Source organism: Schistocerca serialis, chromosome 5 (genome assembly GCF_023864345.2).
Source record: "Schistocerca serialis cubense isolate TAMUIC-IGC-003099 chromosome 5, iqSchSeri2.2, whole genome shotgun sequence".
NCBI classification, from domain to species: domain Eukaryota; kingdom Metazoa; phylum Arthropoda; class Insecta; order Orthoptera; family Acrididae; genus Schistocerca; species Schistocerca serialis.
In genome coordinates this window covers 506852186-506861380 of record NC_064642.1, presented here as the reverse complement: position 1 = coordinate 506861380, position 9195 = coordinate 506852186, and positions in this window count along the sequence as shown.

Here is a 9195-nt window from a genome sequence, read left to right as displayed (position 1 = left end):
AGAATAGAAGCTTTTGAAATCTGGTGCTATATAAGAATTTTGAAGATTAGATAGGTAAATAGAATAAATAACGAGGAGATAGCAAGTCGTATTAGAGAAAAAAGAAGTTTATGGTACAAATTGAGTAAAAAAAAAAAGAAATAGATTGACAGGACACATCCAGAGGCACGAAGGAATTGTGAGTTTGGCTGCGAGGTGCCGGGGTAGAGAAGAGTTTGTACCTCCTTAATTATGGCGAATTTGGCATGAAAACTAGGCATGCACTCGACCCCCTCCTTACCTACCACCTAATTACTTGTGCGCACAATGGTAACGAAAGGAATTGATGGTGGAACCTACTAGTTGGTAAAATAAGGAGTGCACACTCACAATAATGTAACAAAATTGTAATCGACTCAGTAAAAAAAACGGAATTTTATCATAATAAACGACAGAACATGGGATTCTGCAGCTATCTACGAAATGATATGCGGATTAAATATTACGATGAGATTTATTATAAATCTGAACCCCAAGGGTTCTTGACTGTCGATAGAAACAGTTGACTAAAGGACAGAGTAGACTGAACTATTATGAGAATAAGAGCTGGGTCGAGGTCAAGGAGCTCCTACTCTCTGTGATGCAACAGGCTGACGATAGTGACTGGAGGTCCTAATGAATCAAATATTACTGCCCCGACTGTAATGCAGTATCACGATTAGTAGCGAGAGCTCCAATGGGAACACATGGAGAAACAAACAAGGTAGACTTGTAGCAAAGTGAGCACACGTGCTGCTGAGGACTTCGGTATAAAAATTATAGGTCCTACAAAGCCGGAGCCGCAAAACACTTTACCAGTCCTGAAACTTGCAGCACGTCGTCGATAGGCAGTGTTCTGATGACGTGGGCGCCAACTCCTGCTGTGCGGCAACTCTGTTTCAACCCATGGCCTCGAATGCTGTCCGAGAATCCTAAGTTCTGCTGGAGTTGCCAAAGCAGAGAAACTTCTGAATGCATGAGGACGTATTCCCAGGAAAAGAGACAGCAAAACCGCCTAAACTCGCCCTGCCGGTACAAGTGCGAAAACGCAGAGTAATTATCTGGGTCTTAATTCACACGATAAAACTGGAGTATGACCAAAGTCGTGCTCCACAACGATTCCAAAAAAGTGCGACTACGTCACAAGACCGTCTGATTCCAATCAAGATCAGATCCTAAATGCCCTGCGGTCGCGCAACGCAAGAGCGATGCCAGGCGTTATTCAACTCCCCACTACCCTCGAAAAGCCACGAATCAGCATTCAGTGCAGATTCCAAAATTTCTCCACACTCTCTCAGAACACTATTCGCGCCAATAGCGACTATTCACTCTCATTTTTTGCAGGGCCTTAAGACGTCAACTGGCCTCAGTTTCAGTTGGCCAATCATGCCTCTGCTATTTAGCTGGGGGCACTGAACGCCCCATTTGACCGGCTACGAAGACAGCATGCCAAGACCATCAGCCATCCAGTGCCAGACAGTTGCATCTGGCAGAGCACCGTCCACAAGAAGTCGCAGAATCATGAAGAAAATACAGTCAGTCGACGCCAGCAGTCTTCATACCAGACGCACCGGAATGGTAAACTCATAAACTGTGGCGACACTCAGACGGCCGCAGCTCGTTTCGTCCTCCATACAACAGGCGAAACTCGACAGAGGTCAGTCGCCCCTCCAGGCACTCAAGCCCAATGAGTACGAATCTAGACGGCCGCTGTGTCCGAGCGGTTCTAGGCGGTTCAGTCCGGAACCACGCTGCTGCTACGATCGCAGGTTCGAATCCTGGATGTGTGTGATGTCCTTAGGTTAGTTAGGTTTAAGTAGTTGTAAGTCTAGAGGGCTGACGACCTCAGATGTTAAGTCCCATAGTGCTTAGAGCCATTTGAACCATTTGAAGTATAACTCTCCCGGTATTTGCGGAAGTGCAAACCCCCCACAAAAACGCACTGTGTCACGTGCTCTGGTACTCGCCTCGCAACAAGACACACAGGGAAGTAACAGAGAAAACAAAGAGGAAGGCCACATGCAGTTCCCAACATGCATAGCAATCAAGTGAAAAGTAATTTGAGCTCTCAGTACAAATACTGTCATCAGAATAACCTTATTCCCACCGTGTAATGATATAAAACATCGATGAAAATGAGAGGCGACATACATAAAAAGCATGGAACCTATCATGGTAATGGAGGGATGTGTTGGGCATAAAATTTGCAGACCGAGACCGAGAGATGAATACAGTGAGGAGATTCAAATGGATATAGGATACAGCAACTACTCAGAGATGAAGAGGCTTGTACGGGATCGAGTAGTATGGAGAGCTGCATCAAACGAGTTCTCAGACTGAAGACCAGAAAAACAGCAACACTAAAATGCTAGAGACAAATTGTACTGGATGTCCCCGGAGGGATAGTCAATATTCAGGGATATGACACAGAACGATCATTTGAAGGAAAAAGATTAATACAGACATAGACCCTATTTTGAATGGTTTCTGAGATAAAACACATTTAAGGTTCATTTTCATTTATTTTCTATATTATTTAATACACTGCCAGGTTTACACATGTACAACAGTTAGTAAACATTGTACCATGCGTTTTACAAAGAATCAATGGCAAAATACGTATTTTTAACACATTCACCTGTTAGCATCATTGTACCCATCACATTACAGCGGTTGTATATTTCACAATAAATCTTAGAATATCCCAGCATCAACTTCAGTGCATTTGTGGAGTCCTGGATGATTATATTGTTACAGCATAAAGTCAGCACTGGCACGCCAGTCGGGAACACTATTCAAATTTCGCTGACCATGTGCTCCCACGCATGCGTAACAACGATAGAATATTTGATAATATTCTGGAAACTGTCATAAATGTCATATGTCATTTTATTCTCATTCACGTCGATTTCTTGTTTTGGATTTTACGTTTCAAAATATGAGTTAGGAATGGATTGTAGTACAACATTGTACAAATACATGGATAGAAACACTCGAGAAATTCTGTTTTCCATCATTCCTTAATTGCTTCAAAATTCATGGAGCAAGCAATAAAGGAAACAAAAGAAAAGTTCAGAGTAGGTATTAAAATCCATGGAGAAGAAATAAAAACTTTGAGGTTCGCCGATGACATTGTAATTCTGTCAGAGACAGCAAAGGACTTGGAAGAGCAGTTGAACGGAATGGACAGTGTCTTGAAAGGAGGGTATAAAATGAACATCAACAAAAGCAAAACGAGGATAATAGAATGTAGTCGAATTAAATCGGGTGATGCTGCGGGAATTAGATTAGGAAATCAGGCACTTAAAGTAGTAAAGGAGTTTTGCTATTAGGGGATCAAAATAACTGATGATGGTCGAAGCAGAGAGGATATAAAATGTAGACTGGCAATGGCAAGGAAGGCGTTTCTGAAGAAGAAAAATTTGTTAACATCGAGTATAGATTTAAATATCAGGAAGTCGTTTCTGAAAGTATTTGTATGGAGTGTAGCCATGTATGGAAGCGACACGTGGACGATAAATAGTTTGGACAAGAAGAGAATAGAAGCTTTCGAAATGTGTGCTACAGAAGAATGCTGAAGATTAGATGGGTACATCACATTACTAATGAGGAGGTATTGGATAGAATTGGGGAGAAGAGGAGCTTGTGGCACAACTTGACTAGAAGAAGGGATCGGTTGGTAGGAAATGTTCTGAGACATCGAGGGATCACCAATTTAGTATTGGAGGGCAGCATGGAGGGTAAAAATCGTAGAGGGAGACCAAGAGATGAATACACTAAGCAGATTCAGAAGGATGTAGGCTGCAGTAGGTACTGGGAGATGAAGAAGCTTGCACAGGATAGAGTAGCATGGAGAGCTGCATCAAACCAGTCTCAGGACTGAAGACCACAACACATCTTCCATCTATACATTTAATTGTAGGAAGTTTGTTTATTGCCACACACGTTTCGCTTCTTTTATTTGTGAAGATGCTTCACAAATAAAAGAAGCGAAACGCATATGGCATTTAAAAAACCTGCCCTCAGTTTGTTGCATATATAGAAATACCTCCATGAACACGAAAAATTGTTTAACAGAGTGTCAAAGAATAAGAAGATGCATAGAATGTGGTTGTAACTCGCTCCTAGGGATTTGAACAGTGCTACATACTCCAACCGCACTTTTCGGTACTGAGAAGAATAGCGTGCCCGTGTCGGCCGGCTACTAGCCACTTGAGGTCGTGCTGCTGTGGCGCTGTGGTGCGAATGCGCGGATCTGATTGGCTGGTGCGAGGAGAACTGACAACAGTGTATCGGTTTGCTGGTACCGTTCGGCATCACTTCCGAAATTCCTACAGAATAATGCTGGGGCTCTCCGAAAACAAGACCGTTTCGTGCGCTCGCGCACCGAACCGATCGGAAAAATGGCGGAAGGATACAGAATAGGGCCCCAGGACGACAACGCGACAGCAGCGGCTCCTAGGTGAAGACGACATAAGCGCCACACCTGACTGATGGAACCCACGTCGATAGCAGCTTCAACGTTAGCCACGTCGTTAGCCGATGCATCATAGCCTCTATCATTTGCCATCTCAATGTAGCACAGACTTGTGTTTGTCTGTTCTGAAGATGACTAATTATTTTGTACGTCGCCCTTTGATTGTGAAGCATCTATCAAAGTTAAGTATTGTTTTTGCCTTGTTACAATTCAACTCATTAATACGATTTGTTTGCCGGCCGCGGTGGTCTCGCGGTTCTAGGCACTCAGTCCGGAACCGTGCGACTGCTACGGTCGCAGGTTAGAATCCTGCCTCGGGCTTGGATGTGTGTGATGTCCTTAGATTAGTTAGGTTTAAGTAGTTCTAAGTTCTAGGGGACTGATGGCCTAAGATGTTAAGTCCCATAGTGCTCAGAACCATTTAATACGATTTGTTTGATTGATTGTCTAGCGAACCAAGTATGGTTGAAATGGTTCAAATGGCTCTGAGCACTATGGGACTTAACATCTATGGTCATCAGTCCCCTAGAACTTAGAACGACTTAAACTTAACTAATCTAAGGACATCACACAACACTCAGTCATCACGAGGCAAAGAAAATCGCTGACCCCGCAAACCAAGTATGCAGGATTCCTAAACACAACATATGTGTAGCTTGTCCGAGTGCCTCTGCACATACTGTAATGAGGGTAGCAGTGACTACGACGCGACCGAGCAGTTCATGTCATCTCGTGTATTCGCCTTTTCGTTTGTACACCTCAGACTTCATCCAGTTCCATAAAAAAAATCTAATGGCCTAAGGTTTAGCGATGATGGCGGCCAGTTACGTGTACTACCACGACGAATCTAGGGATTAGGATTAATGCGGTTGAGATGTTCCTTCGCACATCTGGTAAAATTTTGAGGGGCTCCGTCATGCTGTAAGTACATTGCAGTCCGCGTGGCCAAAGGAACGTCCTCAAGGTGTTCAACAAACGAATTAGCCAAAAAACGCAAATACCTCTCTGCCATCATTCGGTCTTCCAAAATGACTAGACCAGTCAACAGGTTGCTGGCTTACCGCACCAAACATGATCAGAAACTGAACTTGGAAATTTGTTTCCACTATAGCGCGTGGATCTTTCTGCGACCATCGATCATTATTACGTTTATTGTTGATTCCATTCCGTGTAAACGTAGTTTCATCAATGAATAGCATTGGCAGACGCAAATGACGACTGTCAATTAACAAGTGACAAAATTCAAGTCGTGTGGTATTGTAGCCAATGTGAAGATTGTGGATACGATGTACGTGTCCACGATGCGGCCGAGCAGTTCATTATATCTCGCCTGTTCACCTTTTCGTTTGTACATGTAATTTTCATCGTACACATGTCTGTGGGACACTGATGCGTGCAGAAAGTCACCTTGTGCTGGCAGTAGAACTATGCTTCACCACTTCAACAATGTGTTGGTGTTCTTGCACAGGTTGTTCAACTACATGTTCAGAAGAAAAATGGTGACTTGTAAGAATACTTGTTCAACGCAATGTGCTGAAAATTCTGGTAAACATTCAATGATCAGGAAATCGGGGTGCCGGAAGGCGCCGACGGTATTCTTCGACAGTAGCAGGATTACTACCATTACAGAACTCGTAAAGATGTACGATATCTGCATATTCTTCATTAGCGTAGATGCGTGGCATTTCAGCCGGTGCTTGTACAAACAGTTAACAGATGCTTCTCTCTGATACACTTTTCAAGTCCTCGCACTCACAACACATTACGGAAAACTGTGCGTCCAACGGGCTAGATTAATTGCAGAAAGTCATCTCTGGCCTAGAGGTTGAAAGCGATGGGGTAGGTTGGGCTAGAATAAAACGTCAAAGAAATTGGTTGGGTAGAGGGGCCAGCACACGTTCAGTGTTTATTGACAATACTAGTTTTTCAAACCTTGAATACACTGAAGCAATCTCACACCATCAATAATATTGACTAAAATTGTCAGTTGATAACGCAGTTTCACAAGCTTAAGATATCGAACACGCAAAAGAAAAGATGTGCTGCAACTGAATTGGCTATAGCTTGCGAGCAACAGAAAACATCGAAATAAAGGAAGGGTCTGAGAATGGTTAAAAAAATGGTTGATTTACTGACAGATCGGAACCACGGATCCTGCATCATGAAATAGAGAAACAAAATACGGAAATGAGACAAGGCAATCGCGGTCGACGAGAGATTAGGAGTAACTTTGACATTTCTAGCGACTGGCAGATCATTCGCATCCTCGAAGATTAGTTCTGTAATAGAGTATCAGCAAACACAGTTAGTAAAATTATATACAAACCCGCGAAGCGATTACATCTGCCTGGCAAATATATGATCAGTCAATCAAAGTAAAACCTTTTTTTTCGTTTTGCAATAATTTGATGAAACTGACATGCATTTTGCAGACGTCTTACTAGTATTTGCAGATGTACGATGTAATTTTCGTAGTGGAAGCGTTTTTCCGAACTACTATGTAATTCACCAACCTAAACTATAATTTCAACTTTATAAAGTAAGCAGCGTCACAGATAATCCATCCTTGATCACCTCAAAGTGGTTCATACAATAATTACCCTCGAATATGTCTAGTAAAATCGTTTTGTATCAAAAGACTACTAGAAAAATTGAATCTGAGAAGTGATGTGCACAAAGGCGAACTGAAAACAAAAAGTGCACGCTGACGCTGTGTGGCTGGTTCATGATGCCCTGTTAGCATCTGGATGGAGAATTTTGTCAGACCGTCAGTACTTGACCCCACACGTTCAGTATGTATTGACAATGCTAAGAATATTTCGAGAATCGTCCATAATAATCGTCAATATTTCCAGTACTGACAATACGTCAATACGGGCCCTTCAAATTGTCAAATACAGGGTGAATCACCTAAAACTTGCACCGAAAATATTGCGGAAATGGAAAGTGTTAGTGATGTATGGTTTTCACAGAATGGTTTGGTAGTGAGGGGTTCGTATTGTTACCAAATCAACAGGTTATAATAATAGAGAGTGTGTATTTTGTGCAAACTAAAAGTGCGGTAAATTAGAATGTCAGTGGTGTTTGTTGCAGGATTCTAGTACGAGTCGTTTACGAGATATCCAAATCGACTCATGTACAATACCTGTGGTAGCACACCCTAAAGAACAAGACAAGTGCATACACTAGTTATGTAGATTCTAACCAGAAACAAGACAATTGACTATTAATGTTTGTGTTCAAAATGACCACCGGCAGCGACAATGCGTGCTTACAGTCTGGTACGGAACGACTGTTGCACACATGTTACCATTTTAGCGGAGATGTCCGAGCAGTCTGCAGGAATTTCATCTCGTGTGTCAGACGTCAGATCTGGGGAACGGGCTGGCCAAGATATAGGTTCCCTGCGTCTAATTCAACGATCTGGAAACGGTTCGTGAAGACACGCTGTCCTACTTCGTGCGCTATGGGATGGACAGCCATCATGCTGGTACCACAGGTTCCTCCTAGACCACAGAGGAACATCTTCTAGCATCCATGGGAGATGGTCTGTTAGGAAGCTGTGATACTTGTGCACGTTCAGTGTTCTCTTTATGAAACGAAGGTGTATGAGCTTATGGTTCACTACCCCACACGTCCGCAGCTCGTGGTCGTGCGGTAGCGTTCTCGCTTCCCACGCCCGGGTTCCCGGGTTCGATTCCCGGCGGGGTGAGGGATTTTCTCTTCCTCGTGATGACTGGATGTTGTGTGCTGTTCTTAGGTTAGTTAGGATTAAGTAGTTCTAAGTTCTAGGGGATTGATGACCATAGATATTAAGTCCCACAGTGCTCAGAGCCATTTGAGCTACCCACACGACGCGTTTACACTCCATGTGCGCTGACGTTCCCCCAGACGAACCAAAATGGGATTTTCAATAAACCAATAGTGCATGTTTCAGCCGTTTGTCTGCCTATTATTGGTAAATGTGGTTTCATCACCAATTAAGATACGTGGTATAGTGTATCCTGTCTTAATGCCTATGTACAGAAGTTAACACGATTCTCACAATCGCTTCCATGCAGCTGTTGATGAAGGGAGTTTTGGGAGTTTTGGTTGGGATGGAACCTGTGTCCATGGAGAATGCATAGGACACTTATGACTCATGCCTCTCCTGCGCATTACGCGTCCGGCCATCCTGATTTAGGTTTTCCGTGATTTCCTTAAATCGCTCCAGGCAAATGCCGGGATGGTTCCTTTGAAAGGGCACGGCCAACTTCTCTCCCCGTCCTTCCCTAGTCCGATGAGACCAATGACCTCTCTGTCTGATCTTCTTCCCCAAACAACCCAACCCCAACCCTCTCCTGCGATTGCACGGGAGCTAACGTGCGGATCAACTGCAACAACAGCAAGAACATTAATTTCTCCCTCTTCTGTCGTCAGTTGTTACCTTCTGTTGCGTTATCTAGGTGTTAAACTATCGTTTCTACGTCTCTGGTTGAAGAGGCTGATAAATAACTTCCGAGATGGCTGACGCCTATTGGGAAATGTTGCCTCATACACAGTTCGAGAACGAACTGCGTTCTTCCTACGCTGTCCATATACCATGAGCCTGTCGGCTTTTTCTTCACTGGTAAATCACACGGTCCAATCACGATTTACTGCTTGGACTGTCACGAACTGACCAGTAAGTCGCAATGCACTCAAGGAACACACAAGCACAC